The sequence below is a fragment of the Labrus mixtus genome, chromosome 1 (genome assembly GCF_963584025.1).
Source record: "Labrus mixtus chromosome 1, fLabMix1.1, whole genome shotgun sequence".
NCBI classification, from domain to species: Eukaryota; Metazoa; Chordata; class Actinopteri; order Labriformes; family Labridae; genus Labrus; species Labrus mixtus.
The window spans coordinates 4,401,695-4,416,955 of NC_083612.1; the positions used below are offsets into that span (position 1 = coordinate 4,401,695).

At 44.3% G+C, this 15,261-nt stretch overlaps 1 protein-coding gene across 2 annotated transcripts in view; it reads right to left on the reverse strand.

The window, feature by feature from the left end:
- Positions 1-14,552, reverse strand: part of znf536 (zinc finger protein 536) — a 218,825-nt gene extending 204,273 nt beyond the window's left edge. Inside the window, exon 1 of one of the 2 annotated variants that reach the window (XM_061053165.1) lies at positions 13,986-14,552. The gene's annotated coding sequence lies outside the window, so the exon portion shown is untranslated. Of the gene's footprint in view, positions 1-13,215; positions 13,946-13,985 lie in introns of those variants that run through there. The other variant, XM_061053993.1, reaches the window with a different exon arrangement.
- Positions 14,553-15,261: the final 709 nt, after the last annotated feature.

The window sequence follows — 15,261 nt, forward strand, 5'->3', positions numbered from 1 at the left end:
CCTGTCCGCCGTCTGCCATGTTGTTTAACTCTAAAGTCCCTTTTGGCAGAGAGATATTTTTTTTCAGATTTCCAGTTTTGAAAGTCTCAGGAATCTACCAGTAAGTGGTGTGATGCTGTTGGTCCAATCGTAGCTCTCCACACACCAAAGGAACAAAACTGTTAGATAATGTATCATCAAAGGTCATCACATAAGAGGTCTCTCACATTTTAACACCGGTTAAGATTTTTAAATTCTTGTAGTGTGAGCCAGGCTTAAGTCTGAATAAACTGATCTGGGAAGGATAAATTAACTTTTTTCTTAAAAATACAAATCCATGTTTTCTGAGATAGCCTTGTTAATTAATTAGGGTTACAATCTAGCTGCATTCAAACATTTCAAATCTGTGTTTATGCTAGTCTGTGCAATTCTCGAGACAACCCTCGGTACGCCTCAGAAAAGAAAGTGGAGCTCCCAAAAAACCAACAGAATGATTTAAAATGATCACTGTGACTCTGATGTGATGCTTTTTGTTAACATTAAGAAGTCAGTTTGTTCCATAAATCTGATACGGAGTCTCGTCATCAATGTTTACCAGATGTCAAAGCAACATTTGAGAATTTCTCTCCAGCGTCTATTCTCCATAATCTTCGCTCAGCCTCAGTGTTCTTCTGTATCTGTTCACCTCGCCCTCCGCAGTCCACCTCACTCCCGCCACGCAAACCAAACCCTGATCTCCGGCGAGCAGAGGGGAGGCCATTTACTCTAATCACAGGGATCCAGCAAGAGCGCCTCAAAGCCCTCGGGGGCTGATCGGCAATCAGAGAGACGGAGGCCACGAGGGAGAGAGAGAGAGAGAGAGAGAGAGATAAACTCGACCACAACTTGGGTTTGTGGAGCAAACCTCTCCGTTCTCTAATCTGAAGCAGCTCTGCCGTCAGCTCGTCCTGTTGGAGGAGCGTTAAAAGGACTTCCCAAGATGGAGTAACTTCTGGTCAAGGGGTCAAAGGAAGAGTGAAGTGGAAAGCACTGAGTTGGGACGGAGGGCGATGTAGAAGAAAGTTTTTAACAAACACAAATCAACAGGTTGATATTCTGTGAAAGTATGACTGTGGTTTGTTCAAACGTAATCTAACTTTCAGAGTTTTGGCCTCATGATCAGATTTAAAAGCTGCATAAGCTTACAACTAGTACAGCAAGTACCAGGAGGTCGGTTTGTAGAGCTTAATACTGGACTCGATTGTTTCCATTGATTCAAATGAAAGTCTTTGACTTTGCATTGACATGAAAGAAAACATTTAAAATGACTTTACTTCTTTATGTGGTTAAGGTTAACATTTGTGGTATAACAGGCTAGGAGTACATGACCGCGCTAAGAGGTCTCAGAGGTTCTTTATGTCATGTGGGGTCTTTAGCAAAATGCTAACATATGCATGCTAACATACTCACAACGACATGGTACTTTGATTTTCAGAATCATAAGAATTTATAATTCATCGTAAGGAAAGCCTGAATGTTTGTACAAATCCAACAGATATTGGATTTTTATATATATAGGGTAGGCGCGGCTACATGCGCTAATGCTAAGAGCATCGTGAATTATTGAGTTGAAGCCCTGCTGGGCAAATTAAATGATAACACAATTTCTGAATCACTCAAGCTTCGTTTTCTGCTTTAAATGTTCTGTAAAACTTTTAATATTTTAATACGGGTGCTCATGTGAAAACATACACGCTGATACTGATGTGATGACTGGCGCCCGAATAGGCCGACAACATCAGCTGGCTGGTATTTTAGCTGAAAGGCTAGATGTACGAAATTGCACAGCAACGCTCCAATAGTTTTAAAGACATTTTACTGACAGAGTTCAATATCAGATTTCAATGATTTGAGAGTATAAATCTGGGATCAATAATCGTCATTGGGCTTCATCGACTATAAACGCAAATCAATCTAATTATTGTCAAGATATTCGTTTAAAGAGAAGTACACTGGTGTCTGGACGGTCGTGCAGCTGACCTAGCTATACATTTATATTTCAGACATAAATATTGCAGATTTTTTTACCTTTACAACCGGTTTATAGCTTCTAATTATGGTGAAGTGGTCTTTGGAAAATATGTATTTTATTTAAACGAAAGTGAAGTTGTCACACTCTTCTCTTTTTACTCCAGCACGTGTTGCTTTTCAAACCCTAACCTAACCTCTGCGATCTTAAAGAAAGGTTATTTTATGTAAGAAAGCCGGCTGAGCAACTTGACCACCAAGCGTACCATCGGTTTGTTATTAACAGAACTAGTTGTGATGAACCTGAACTTTCTCTGAAACGTCGCTGTGTCTGTATTTTTCTTCGAGCGCTCACTGAGTAACTGTTGTTCTCTGTAGAGAACAAACTGAGAAACAATTCAATTGTAAGTCTTCCATGTCCTCTTCCTGTTTCTTTAATGACTCCCCATTTTTTGGGACACATTTTGAACGGGTGAACTCACTGTCAGTAAATCAACAACATCATGGAAGCAGAAACCCCTCCAAACCCCCCCAGCCCCCCCCCCCCCCCCCGATTGCAGATCTGACAGTCCTGTTTACCAAAGCAGCCGACAGACAAGCTGAACAAGGGGCCCGGGCACTTCCACTTAACTCTTTCCCCATTACTACGATTGGTGTGAACGACACAACAAAAGAGATAACACGCAGTTCTGAGCTGAAGAAAACAACCGCAGCTTACCATCAAGAATAATAATAATAATAAAAGATGAAAACAAAAAGAGAAAGACGAGGAGGAGGAGGAGGCGGAGGAAGGGGGGGGGGATGGAGAGAGAAGATGATGAGGTGAGCTGTTTGAAAATAAAAATAAAAAAAGATGATCTGTGAAAGCTGTTGGAAATTGTGCTAGATCTGTTAAAGGTGTCTCTTTTGGAGAGGGTGGGAGTATTTCTTTATGACTTACAAAGACGTATTAAAGGAAGGAGCCAGGCGTCGGGGGAATTCTCCCACGTCGGAGAGCTCTCTTTTTAAATTCAACCCCGGTAATAACACAGATAAATAATGGATAAATAGTATTTAGCTCCCACCTTGAACAACACTTTTTAAAGTAGTTCATGAAAGACTGACAGCTCGTGGTGAGCGCAGCACACTTTACACAAACACACACGTGTGTGCGCACGGACATGTAATGTGTATTTTACCTAATTAAATAAAACACCAGGTGGGATGTGATGATTGTTTGTGAGTGTGTGCACGTGTCTCCGTCTATGTGCGCTGACAGAAACAGAACAAGCAAAGAAGAAAAAAGGAAAGATCAAATATTTTGGATGAATTTCATTAAGTACACATTCATCATTAGCGGTTTTATCAGCGGCTGATTGTTGGTTTCGGGTGCAGAACAGTAAGGGGCCGTGGTTAAGTACCACAAATATGTTTTTGTTTTTTTAGAAAGACGATTCATGTGGAGTTAAGGAGTGGTTTCTGATGTGGACCTGATCTCCAGCAAGGAGCGTTACAAACCTGAACAGTCACTCCACAAATCAAGTTCAATATGCAGTTCAGTTAGACTTTTTTGGGGGTGGGGGGGTGGGGGTCATTTTTGGCTTTATTAGACACGCAAGAGTGGGGGGATGACATGCAGCAAATGGACTAGGTCGTATTCGAACCCATGGCCGCTATAGCCTCTGTACATGGGGCACGCAACACAACCGCTAGGCCATCCGGCGCCTGAGTTCAGCTACAGATTTTAAATATTGGGAGCCTGCTGATGACCTGGTGGGTGGGTCACGACCCCCATGTGCAGATGTGCTCCTTTCCCCACTGTCTTTTCTGTTGACCAACTCTGTCCACTGTCCTTTCTAAAAAAAAAAGGCCAAAAACAAGTCTTTAAATATTCTTATTTTTAATATTTGGGATCCAGGCTGAGGTTTAAATTTGCGGCGTCCGTCTGCCCACGCCTTGTTTACATAAAAGGAACTGTTTTTAGTCAGGAAGTAGAACATGACATAAGTATGATTATCTGATAATGGTGTTAATGTGATGCTGTTTTTTTTAACCACAGGGAAGGTTTTGCTATTTTTTCTAAATGGGAGCGAGCGATCCACCCCCCCCCCCCCCCCCCCCCCCCCCCCCGACTAATAATTTGTGTACAGTCCCTAAGTTAGTCGAGTATTAAATAGAGGCCTTCTGCTGTCTTATGGAAATGATGTCCCGTAAAATAAGAAGCATAGAAAGGACTTGTTTTTTTTAGCTGTCCTGTCCTCAAAATGGGTCAGCAATAAACAAATAGAAACATATTTACCTTAAAAAAAAATTAAAAAAAACATTCAGTAGCGACCGTCTGCATCTCATGTGCAGCTCTGCCTTCTGAGACGTGGTCGCGGCTGCGCCAGGCGTTTACAGAAGGCTGTGTGTTTAAACGCCTGGAATGCTCATTTGCCTTTTGGGTTTACTTGTTTACTTTTGCATAAATGGAGAACAGTAATGTGGTATTAAGGGGGATTCTCGGGGGGGGGGGAGAAGTTGTGTGAGTGTGTGTTTGATTTTTTTTTTTTTTAATACGGGGCTTCTTTAAATGCTCCCTCAGTTTTGCTATATTAAGGAAGGGTGATGATTAATGCAGCATTGATCTAATTTCTCTTGATTAAAAAACATGAATTACAAAAATAATGCCCCTCCTCTACCTCCCCTCCCTCCCCTGCTCAAAGTCATCAGATAGAAAATGAGCATCCAGGCTAAAAAAGAGCAACAAATAATCAGCAAATTCCCAATACCCAAATATGAAATGTAAAATGTCTGCCTCGATCAAGTCAGACGCAGTAATCTTACGCGCCAGCCTCAGCTGTACCACCACTTCTGTCACTTGGAATAAAAACCTAAACCTTTCAGGGCTTTCGATTGAGTCTTTAATTCAGCCTGATGTGACATTAAAACCCTTTGGTTGACTTCCACTGGCTGTGACAAATGTACCAGCGCTTAATAGAGGTGTGCAGACAGGCCGGCATTTCAGTGACTTTTATCAAACCGAATTTATCAACGCAGGCTCCCAGGATCTGTGGCAGCAGCTTGTTCAGAAGGAAGCCCACAGATACCGTTAAGTACATCATCCCTCCTCTCTGTCTCGCTCCTTCTCCCCTTCTGCTCGCTGCCTTTCTCTCTAAGTGTTTTTTTTTTCCCCCCCTCCACTCTGTCCTGTCATCACTCTGCCTACTGTATATTTATCTCGTTCCCTCTCTGCATACACCAGTCCACCGATTGTTGTGCTTTGTCGGTTAATAAAAAACAAGCCCAATTGTCTCCTTAAGTATTTTATTTTTTTAATTTGACCAATTAAGAGAAAATAAAAATGTGTGAAAAAGGGACTCTCTGTGCGTGAAAGTGTTAAAGTGTCGGGAGCCGTTTCCACTCAATCATGAGTCACTAAAAGCTCTTCACTTGAAACTCCGCGGAGCATGTTGGAATAGTTTTACATGTGTGAGCAGAGTCAGGCCAGAAGGAGACGTCACACAACGCTCTGATTTTTTAATAAAAAGGTCAAGAACTGTGAAGCCGATTTCTCATCTGAAACATTATTGAGTTTATTCATTCATGCTATAAAAAGAAGACAGTGGTGTGTTTGTTAGGAAAGAACTCGACAGTTTCCGGCTTTAAAATGGAGTTCATATTTGCTCCAGCTTAACCCCGAATGGGACATGTTTGTCTGGAGGAAAGCAGGGGGAATGAACTCTCAAGTCAGGTGAAGGATTGTCACACACAAAAAAAATCAGCTTTTCTTTCCTTACATTAAAGCTTCATTTAATTGGAAATGTGTAAAATGTCTTTTTTTTATTTCCTTCTCTTTCTATCCAGTTAAAGTTCATGTCTCATTTTCACTTAAAAAAAGGGGACGATGAGACTTTGTTGAAATTTGAAAGCAATTTGAAAGAAACATACGAAACACAGCCTGCAGGATTTGCTTTGTAACAACTCATTGGTAACTTCAGTCTCCTTCTTTGGCTACAAGTCCAGCGGCAATACGTATTCTAGAAAAGACTGGCAGCGGGTATAAATAGGAAGTGGAGGAGGGGGGGGGGGGAGAAGAAATAAAAGAAACGACAGGAATAAATGAGAGATAAGAGTGGGAGAGAGGATGGAGAGACGGCCCAGGCTGTGTAGCGGGAGAGAGATGGAAGAGAAAAGAAGAGTGAAATGTTGGAGGGAGGAGTGCGATAAGGAGGCGTTTGAAGGGTCCTCTCAGATGCTGGGATTGCTTAGTTCAGCGCCGTCAGAGCCTCTGAGGTACTTGAACCTTGACTGCCTTTCCCTGCACCTCTCTGTCGAGCTGCTGCCCTGCAGGCCACCTGTAAACCGCTTTGACACATGATCCACTCCCACGGATGTGGAGTGGAAACACACACTCGCACGCACACACACACACAGAAAGAGAGAGCGAGCAAGAGAGAGAGAGAGAGAGAGAACCGCTGCTTGCAGGCAGCTTAGCGCGCACAAACACTCTTAACACATCATCAACGATTGGTTGTTTTTTAACATTAGCCCTCGATTAAAAACTGGATGTCCCACTTTTGAATGGAGGGCACGAACAAGAGCGCTACCTCAAAGTCTCTCTCGTGTTGGTCCATTAGAAACGGCACCTTTTTTTCTCCTATATATCCCCCCCCTCACTGTCACTTCTTTATAGATCCTTCGTCAAAATTAGAACAAATAATCTATTATCCATTGGGCTCTCGTTGATGTGAAAGTGGGACTAGGAGAGTTTTAACCTCCACTTCCTGGAGGCACAGGGAAACAGGACACTTTGTAATTTAACCAGATACTTTGACTTGGTTACAAACAAGTGCCGGGCAAATGAGAATGGGAGCTTTAAGATAAAGCACAACCATGTGAACGAATGTACAAAAAAAAAAGAAAAAAAGATTAATTATTACAAAAAAATGCAAGCGACATGAGCATGTACATACAAATAGAAGAAGTACCAATCGGTTACTGCAACAAAAAAAAAAGAGGAGAGTGAAAAAAGCGACAGCTCCTGATTAGGCATTGTCAAAATATTTGTGACGGAGGAATTCCAGCAGGCGAGCGGCGGCGGAATCGGCTTCTCTACAAAAGAGCCATCTTCCCTGAGTAACAAGTTGGTGCAATGAGTGTCGACAGAAGAGGAGCTGAAATCCCCCCCGGGCGAGAGAATATCCCGCTATTGTAGTCTTAACCCGCGAGACCTGGCGGGGAATGTACAGCTTTCACAGTCACTTCTCATCCTATTTGTAAGCACTGCCGCTGATGTGCGAGCGCCTGGACCAGAGCAGGTTACCCCCCCACCCCTACCCCCCCCCCCCCCCCCCCCCTTTTTTTTTTATATTTCTCTGTCATCCTTATTCTGTCAATAGCACCACCTTTCCCCTGTCCAATAAACATTTGAGGGGGGGGGGGCATCCGTTTACATCATGTCATTTTCTCTCTCCCCTCTCCGACGGCCCTCACAACCAAACCACTTTTTTCATCTTACTTTTTTTTTTGTATTTTTTTTTTTGTTCCACAAGGCAAGTTTCATTAAAGATCCAATTATGCAAATCAGGTTGCAGGAGAGGCAGTTGAATATGCACTATAATGGTGTACAGTAATCGTTCGACACAATATACGGCATCCGGGGCCAGATTTACGAGCGCAACAGAACTGCAACGCCTCCATCCTTTGGTGAAAACCTCTTGATCATAATTAAAGGTGCAGGAGTTCTCTTCTCCTGCATCCTCACCACCCTCCCTTTTTCTCCCTCTTTTTCTTCCACTGTTTCCCTTTTTTTTTTTTTCCCTCCATCTCGTGCGACTTTTGCGTGCTCATTAGTGGAGGTCTGGGAAGTTTACAGAGGTCACATCGGAGAGGTGGAATCGGCTAAAGAGCAGACATGACATACATGATGCAGCCAGTGATGGTGTGTGAAGTGGTTAACCTGCCTCACACACAAACACACACACACACACACACACACATCTATAACCCTCCATCTCATCAGCACTGGAGGTATTTACCACAGTCTTAGCTGAGCGTGGCTGCATGTTAAGCAGCAACAATTCTCTGCTTCAGGACCTCTGATTGATGCCTGCTTGCCCGTTTCTGTTAAGCTGTTGTCTACGGGAATGACACAGCTGAAAAACGCAGCGCTGACTGTTCTAACTCGTCAAAAAAGGGAAAAACAGTCCTGACATCGCATGATGCATCCTTAAATCCAAAGTGCTAACGAACTTCAAGGGGGGAGAAAAAAAAAAATCAAACTAAAGCCAAACTCAATAATGCCTTAATGCCAAGGCGGCTCAGCGGGGGAAGCCGGGCAAACAAAGGAGGAATATCACGGGTTGTGAGGATAAGGTGTTTTACATTTTTTTTCAGGACGCATTCCTTGTTGGTGTTATGTGAGCGCCAACTGATTTCACAGACAGACAGAGAGAGAGAGGGAGAGAGAGAGGGCAAGGACGAAGCACTGCCCGGACACCGGACTGTCTCAAGGCTGAGCTAACCCTGAAAATACACACACACACACACACACACACACACACACACACACACACACACACACACACACACACACACACACACACACAAACTTGTATTGACGTGCACATACACACACTGTTTGCAAAACTGTTGCAATCTTTCACACACACATTCTCAGACTGGACATTTTTCTTTTCTCCAAAGGAAGAAGATTTAAAGAAGGAAGAAGATCCCCCTTGAACACCAATTCCATGCCCACTTCTCCCACTCACATCTTCTTCTTTTTCCTCGTCCATACCTCACCCGCCTTCACCCCTCGGCCCCTCCGCCCCCAGAATGCCCAGACAGGCAGACGCTCCTTGTGATGGCACCCCGGCATGAAAGGACTGAGTCAAGCCTATCTGTCAGCACCTCATCTGCCCTACACGCTTTATTCTTAGATCAAAAATGACGTCTGTGATTACCCCCTCCTCCTCTCCTCTCCTCCAACCCTTTAACCCCACCACCCCAATCCTTATCAAGCTCGCAGGGGGGGGAAGAACATACCGGGAAAATATACAATCCAACTATAAAAGAGGCATTCACACAGCACAATGCAGCTCGCACGCACACAACAGGAAACTGAACATAAACTCTGCTTTTAAACAATGATTGAGTGAAGCTGATCATCCATACGGCTAGATTTTAATTGATAGCATATTCATTCCCGCCTAATGGTTTCCTCCATATTTCCCGTTGCTTTTTTATACATTTTAATAACCGATTCAGACGTGAAGATTTTCTTTCCCCCGCTGTCAGTTGATTTGAACAAAAGCAACATGTTAAAAATAGCAGGATAAAGAAAAAAGAAAAAAAAACAGAACATGACAGCGTCGAGCGACACAAACGTGTCACATAAAGGACGAAGCCACCGTCTCCAAAATTCATTTCTGAAGATGAGATGCTGAAAAAACGATGGGATAATGTGCAAAAGGTCAGCGGCACTAACTTCATCAAACTTGGAGGTCATTCATCATCAATATGTGCCCCCCTTCAATTTATCATCACAGCCGGAGGAATCATAATTGCCGATCTTATAAAAGTTGAACATCGCACCCCCGTGTGCTCGGAGGAATTGGAGGAAGAAAAAAAAAACATCCTATGTGATGTTTCCGATGATTGAGATTCAAGCAAACGTGAGAAAAAATCTCCTACTTTTACATTTTCTGTCTAAACTAGCGTATGATTTATTTTTTTAAGTCAGTGAAATTTCATCTGTGATTCAGTCTCTGTGTTTCAATCCAGTGCTTTCGTTTGTGTGAGTGTGTGTGTGTGTGTGTGTGTGTGTGTGTGTGTGAGTGTGTGTGTGTGTGTGTGTGTGTGTGTGTGTGTGAGTGTGAGTGTGTGTGTGTGTGTGTGTGTGTGTGTGTGTGTGTGTGTGTGTGTGTGAGTGTGTGTGTGTGTGTGTGTGTGTGTGTGTGTGTGTGTGAGTGCTTGTCACATTAGCCTCACGCCGCAACTGCAACTCCCAGCTCGCCTACATCTTCCTGCTCCCTGGCTTGAACCCGAGAGATCAAGGTCATGGAGCTTACAAGCCTCGACCCGGACTAACACCTGTGTGTTACAGCCCCTTCAACACCCCCCCCCCTCCCTTCACAGGCTACACACACATGTACACACACACACACACAATACATGTCCGCCGCCGCCGCCTTGCCCTGTTGCCCGTGTGGAGACCAGAGAGTAGATTTGCAGCAGAATGGAAATGAAGATATGACACAGCCAGTATCCCCATGTCTTCCCCCAGTAGGTAAGAATTGGTGGTAGGGGGGTTGGGGGTTGGGGGTTGGAGGGGGGTCGGTTTCACAATGACTGCACATATCAATTAATGGCTGGCTGATGAGCAGAGCTGGCTTGATCTGGCCTGCCCACCACCGCCCTGAATCCCAGCGGACTGGGAACCCTGGCCCCGCAGCCTGTACAGCTGGAGCCCTCCTCCATATAATTACACCAGGAGGTGATCGACTCGCCACAGTGAGGCTGCACCGCGAGGGGGACTGCACGTCGTTTCCAGACAGTATAGAACATGGACTATTGTAGAGAATATTTTTTAGATTTCTTGTTCTCCTCTTCATCATTCATACACGGTCTGGATGTATTTTCTTAACACCACTTTGCTGTTTGCAAAAGGGAGGTCTGCTCATGTGCTGCCTTTCCATTTGTTAAACAAGTGTGTGATTTTTCCTTCTTCCCTTTTGCTTTCTTGAAACAAAAAATCTGATTGTGTACATGTCAGTGCGCAAATAATTCACCGTGTGTTCGGTCTGACAAACGCGGCGGCTTCAGTCGAGTGGGTCTCCTCCACGGTGAGCTGACTGACTGACTGACTGACAGCCTGGTGAAAGGAGGACTGATTTGATGCCATCCCTTGCATGTCAGGCTCCCTCTCTCTCTCTCCCTCTGTCTCTCCCACATCACTCCTTTTCTCCTTCGTTTCTCAGCTGAGAAACGTGTATCGCCACAGTCAGTCAGTCAGTCAGTCAGTCACGGCCTGCAGCCTCCCCCCCTTTAGCAGCGCTGACACAGGTGGGGAAAGCAACTCGTACTCGTAAGATCGACGGCGATGCTGCGGACCGCCTCAGAGGAGCACATTTTGAGCTCGGCCGCTCAGAAAAGTTGCTGCACAAGAAAACACTCTGCTGCTCTACGTGTGTTCTCGTGCTGTTAAAAAATCTGACACCGACTGAAAATTGAAAGACAATAAAACTCATCATATTTGACTTTGACAAAAAAGTGAAGATAAATAATTCTTGCATATTTTATCAGAATAACTATTCCATCATCAACAATACTGATTCTGAATCGGGTAATTCATTACATCGACTGGTATCTGGTATCCAAATGCAGCCTGACAAGATGAATGTAAAAAAAATCACAAGTAGGCCTAATGAATATTAAATGAATTGCTAAAACAAATCACAGAGGCCTTGACAACAAATCTAACACATGAATTCCTCCAACAGGCCAGTTATGCAGAGCAAGGCCTTTTTTTTTTCTTAAAACACTGTGTCTCTCTTCCCAAATATTTCCTCCCCAAAAAGAATGACAACATTTCAAACTTGTAGCAGCGCAGAGAGGTGCAGCACAGGGCAAACAGGTCTGTTGAGCAGGCGGAGGACACACTTTCTTGTCTAATAAAGAGAATGTAAGGAGCTGACAAAAAGGGTTTACGCCCAGACACTGTTTCAGACATAATATCCTGCCTTGTGTGCAATACCATTAAAAAAAAAAAAACAACAGCATCTCAACTCGCACAGATCATCTATTTATCCCCCTTTTTCCTGCAGAATGAATCTGAGGAAGGGGCAACATTGTTTTTTCTTTTTTCTTTTGCTGGCTGGAGACAACTTGAGGGAATGTTAGAGAAAACAACGTGATGGACATTGTTGAGTATTTTAAGAAGGATGACATGCATTGTGCAGCAGCTGGGGAGCTGTTGGAAGTGACTGGATAAACCCAGGTCAGATCACTCAGGGGTCAAGTCGACTTCCAAGAAAGAAAAAAAAAAGGTCCTCCCCACCCAAGACGCACGGTGAGACAGAGGACTGCAAGCCTCAGCCGCCCCCCCCCCCCCCCCTGCCACATATCACTGATAATTCAATACGGCCCCGTCACATAAACACAAATGAGGATTTGTCGCCTCAGTAAGGGAATTCAGCGGCTGGTTTAGAGATTTTTCTTGTAGCGCTCAACCTGCTGGATATTTCCGACGTCCCTAAATATAAACACACTGTTGTAAATTAAAAGAGGACAACGCGGAAACTCGTAAGGCAACGAGTGCAATGACATGTCACACACCCCGACCCTCGTCCATCCCCTGGAAAAAAAATATGATCGGCTTTTCAGGCTCCGTCATTTTTTATTTCCCACAGTAACGGATGTTTATTCACCGACTCGCCTTAACTTTTCCCCCCCTCTTTTTTTGGGAATAGGAGACAAAATCGCTCGAATCCAAAATGACACCGTTTACCAGAAATATCATATTTCAGCTCTGCTAATATCTCCACATATGACATTTACCCCCCTCTCGCCTGAATGCCATCGTTACGTCTCCTTCAAAGCATAATGCAGGGGCTGCTTATTCATAAGAGAGGTCGATCACTGCACAAAATGGCAGGTCTCACCGGCTCTTCTTCCATCTCACAAGTTTTGACACATGGTGTGGCAAATGCTGCCGGTTAAACTTCGAGTCTACTCTCCCCGCACTCTTCAAACACAAGTGCCGGTTTCGGTGGAAAAGTTTTCCGTGTGAACTCCAAACGGTGAACAAAGCTGCACTTTTTCCTTACACTCTCCTATACTTCTTCAGCTGGTCTGTTAATGCGCATTATTACAAAAACTGTGCGCCCGAACGCGTTTTTACGCATAACGCGGTGTAAAAGTCAAACATGAAACGGTAAACAAAACTTGTAATAAATTATTTTCTGCTGGAATAGAAATAGTTTTTTTAAAAAACGCACTGAGCTGCAAGGTGTCGAGCATCGCAGACCCATGTCTTAGTCCCTGCTGCAATTTTGTCACCGTGTATTTTACGAGTCGCACTCGCTACGGATAATTGCACTGTTATTTTCTAATCATGATTGGGGAGACATCAGGGGGCCCCCGCAGCGAAGCAAACCGCACACACAACCCCAATCCTGCCCAAAAAAAAAACCTCACTACCCAGCGAGTAGCACACTCCAGTAAAACCACACTCGTTTTTACTATAAGCTCCACACTTCTTCTTACCTTTTAAATTTGGCGAAGCGCCGGCTAACTCCTGCGCGTAAAGGCTGCGTTGCGAGAGGCAGTGTTCATTGAATAATGAGGCATGTCCATATGATTTGACCGGATCATATTCTTGTCGGATGACGGGGGGTGTTGAAAAGTGCGCTTCGGACCTGTTAAAGACAGTCTACTCCTCCATGCTCCCCGCCGCGCACACCCGAGTTGGAAATGAAAAAAAAATACGGCTTTCTGACTTGTCTCCTCTTGCTCCTCTGTCCCTTTCTGTCGCTTGTCTGCGAAAAGGTTAACGTTTGCATTGATGCCGATCGCCCAGGCATCAGCATATTCCCTTCATCTTTCAGCTTGGACTCCCCCTATCTGGTAGGTGAAATGCATTGTACCGTTAAAAAAAGGCACTCCATTGTAGAAAAGCAGAGCCGACTGGTCGGATACAGCCCGGGTCTAGCGGTATTCACCGGGATAAAAAAGCAGCTGGTGAGCCCAGCGGTGTAACAGAACCTCGATTAAAGAAATAATCCCCTCATCGTAACATTTCCCCTGGTACTGAGGCGAGAGAAAAAGCCGATTGCCAACCACCTTAGTTTGTTTCTGACCTTGAACTGCCCACAAACACTCTTTTATTTCAAATCTGCCCCCTGTACAGAACCATTCACACACAGCCAGCCTCGCCGCTCCACCACAGTGTGCGTTGGAAATTGGCTTTGATAACAAACCCCTCCGTGTAAAGACACCCGGGTCACTAAATTACCCCAAAAAGTAGAAATCCTTACCTTTAAATTCAACTGTTTCGAGCCTTTCCCCCTCTTCTCTTCGCCTTAAAAAAAACTCCAGGATAAATGAGTGTTGCCTCCCGTGCGTCCTGAGCGTCAGTCACCGCTTAAGAGAAGTAATGAGTGATAAAAATGACGCTCATCTATCTGCACTGTAACCTTGTGGCGTATTTAATGTAAATAAGCCCCGTTGTGTTGCCAATCCCCGTGCATACAAACGCAGAAGCGCTCCTCAGGGACTCGCATTTGCCTTTTTTTTTTCTTCTTCTCTCTCTCAATGTATTGACGATTTGTTCTTACTGCCTGGGAGCGCAAAAGGGAATGAACATAATTATTTGAGAATGTGATATATCAATAATGCGACTGCTCCACTTTGTGAATGAATGCATTTCTACACACCTCTCTAAAGATATATTTTTTTAAAAAGCCCACTCTGCAAAAGAAGAAAACACTTTTTTCTCCCCCCCTCTTGAATATTTCCAACAGGAGCTGTAAACTTGAAGTTGGCACAACTTTATTGCGACGCGTAAAAAACACGCACGACCAAAAAAAAGACGTCCCGCATAGGCCGAACGGTTTCCTGCAACTAAAACCTTTCTTGCGGGATGGTTTTGATATATTATGCTTCTATAGGGGGGGTGGAAGAGACTGAATAATGCAATTATAGATTCAGTGTCCCAGCGTTGACAAAAGACAGGGCTTCAATAGGGGCTTTGTTATAGGATTATATAATGATTATGGGGTAATTATGGGAACGGTTTGGTTATAATAAAAAAGTATCAAGTGCTCTCTTGCATGGACAGCTTGTTTTCTATAATGTAAGTGCATGAGTAGAGGAGTGTGATAAGACAGACAGACAGACAGACAGACGGTGCTGCTGACAGCTAGTGGCAGCATGACAGCAGACAGCCCCGATTATTCAAAATGTCGAACCGAGAGACACATTAATGCCTCTGACTGAGATGCTATCAAATGTCCTCAGAACCGGACATGGACTCACAATGGAATATCTCGGGGTCATAACACCCCCACACCCCCCTCCCCCCCTCCCCTCTCAACACACACATACGTACACACACACACACACACACCATCCCTCCACCCCTCCCTCACCCCTCCACGCCGGTTGTGCCATGCTGTATGTGTCAGAGGAAGAGAGAGAGAGAGGCAGATACACATGTACATGGTCAGTCTGACACAGAGCTCATGACGCTCCATCTGGGGGTGAAAATAATCCGCACCTTACAGCACATTACAGATATGATTTTTCAGTCAC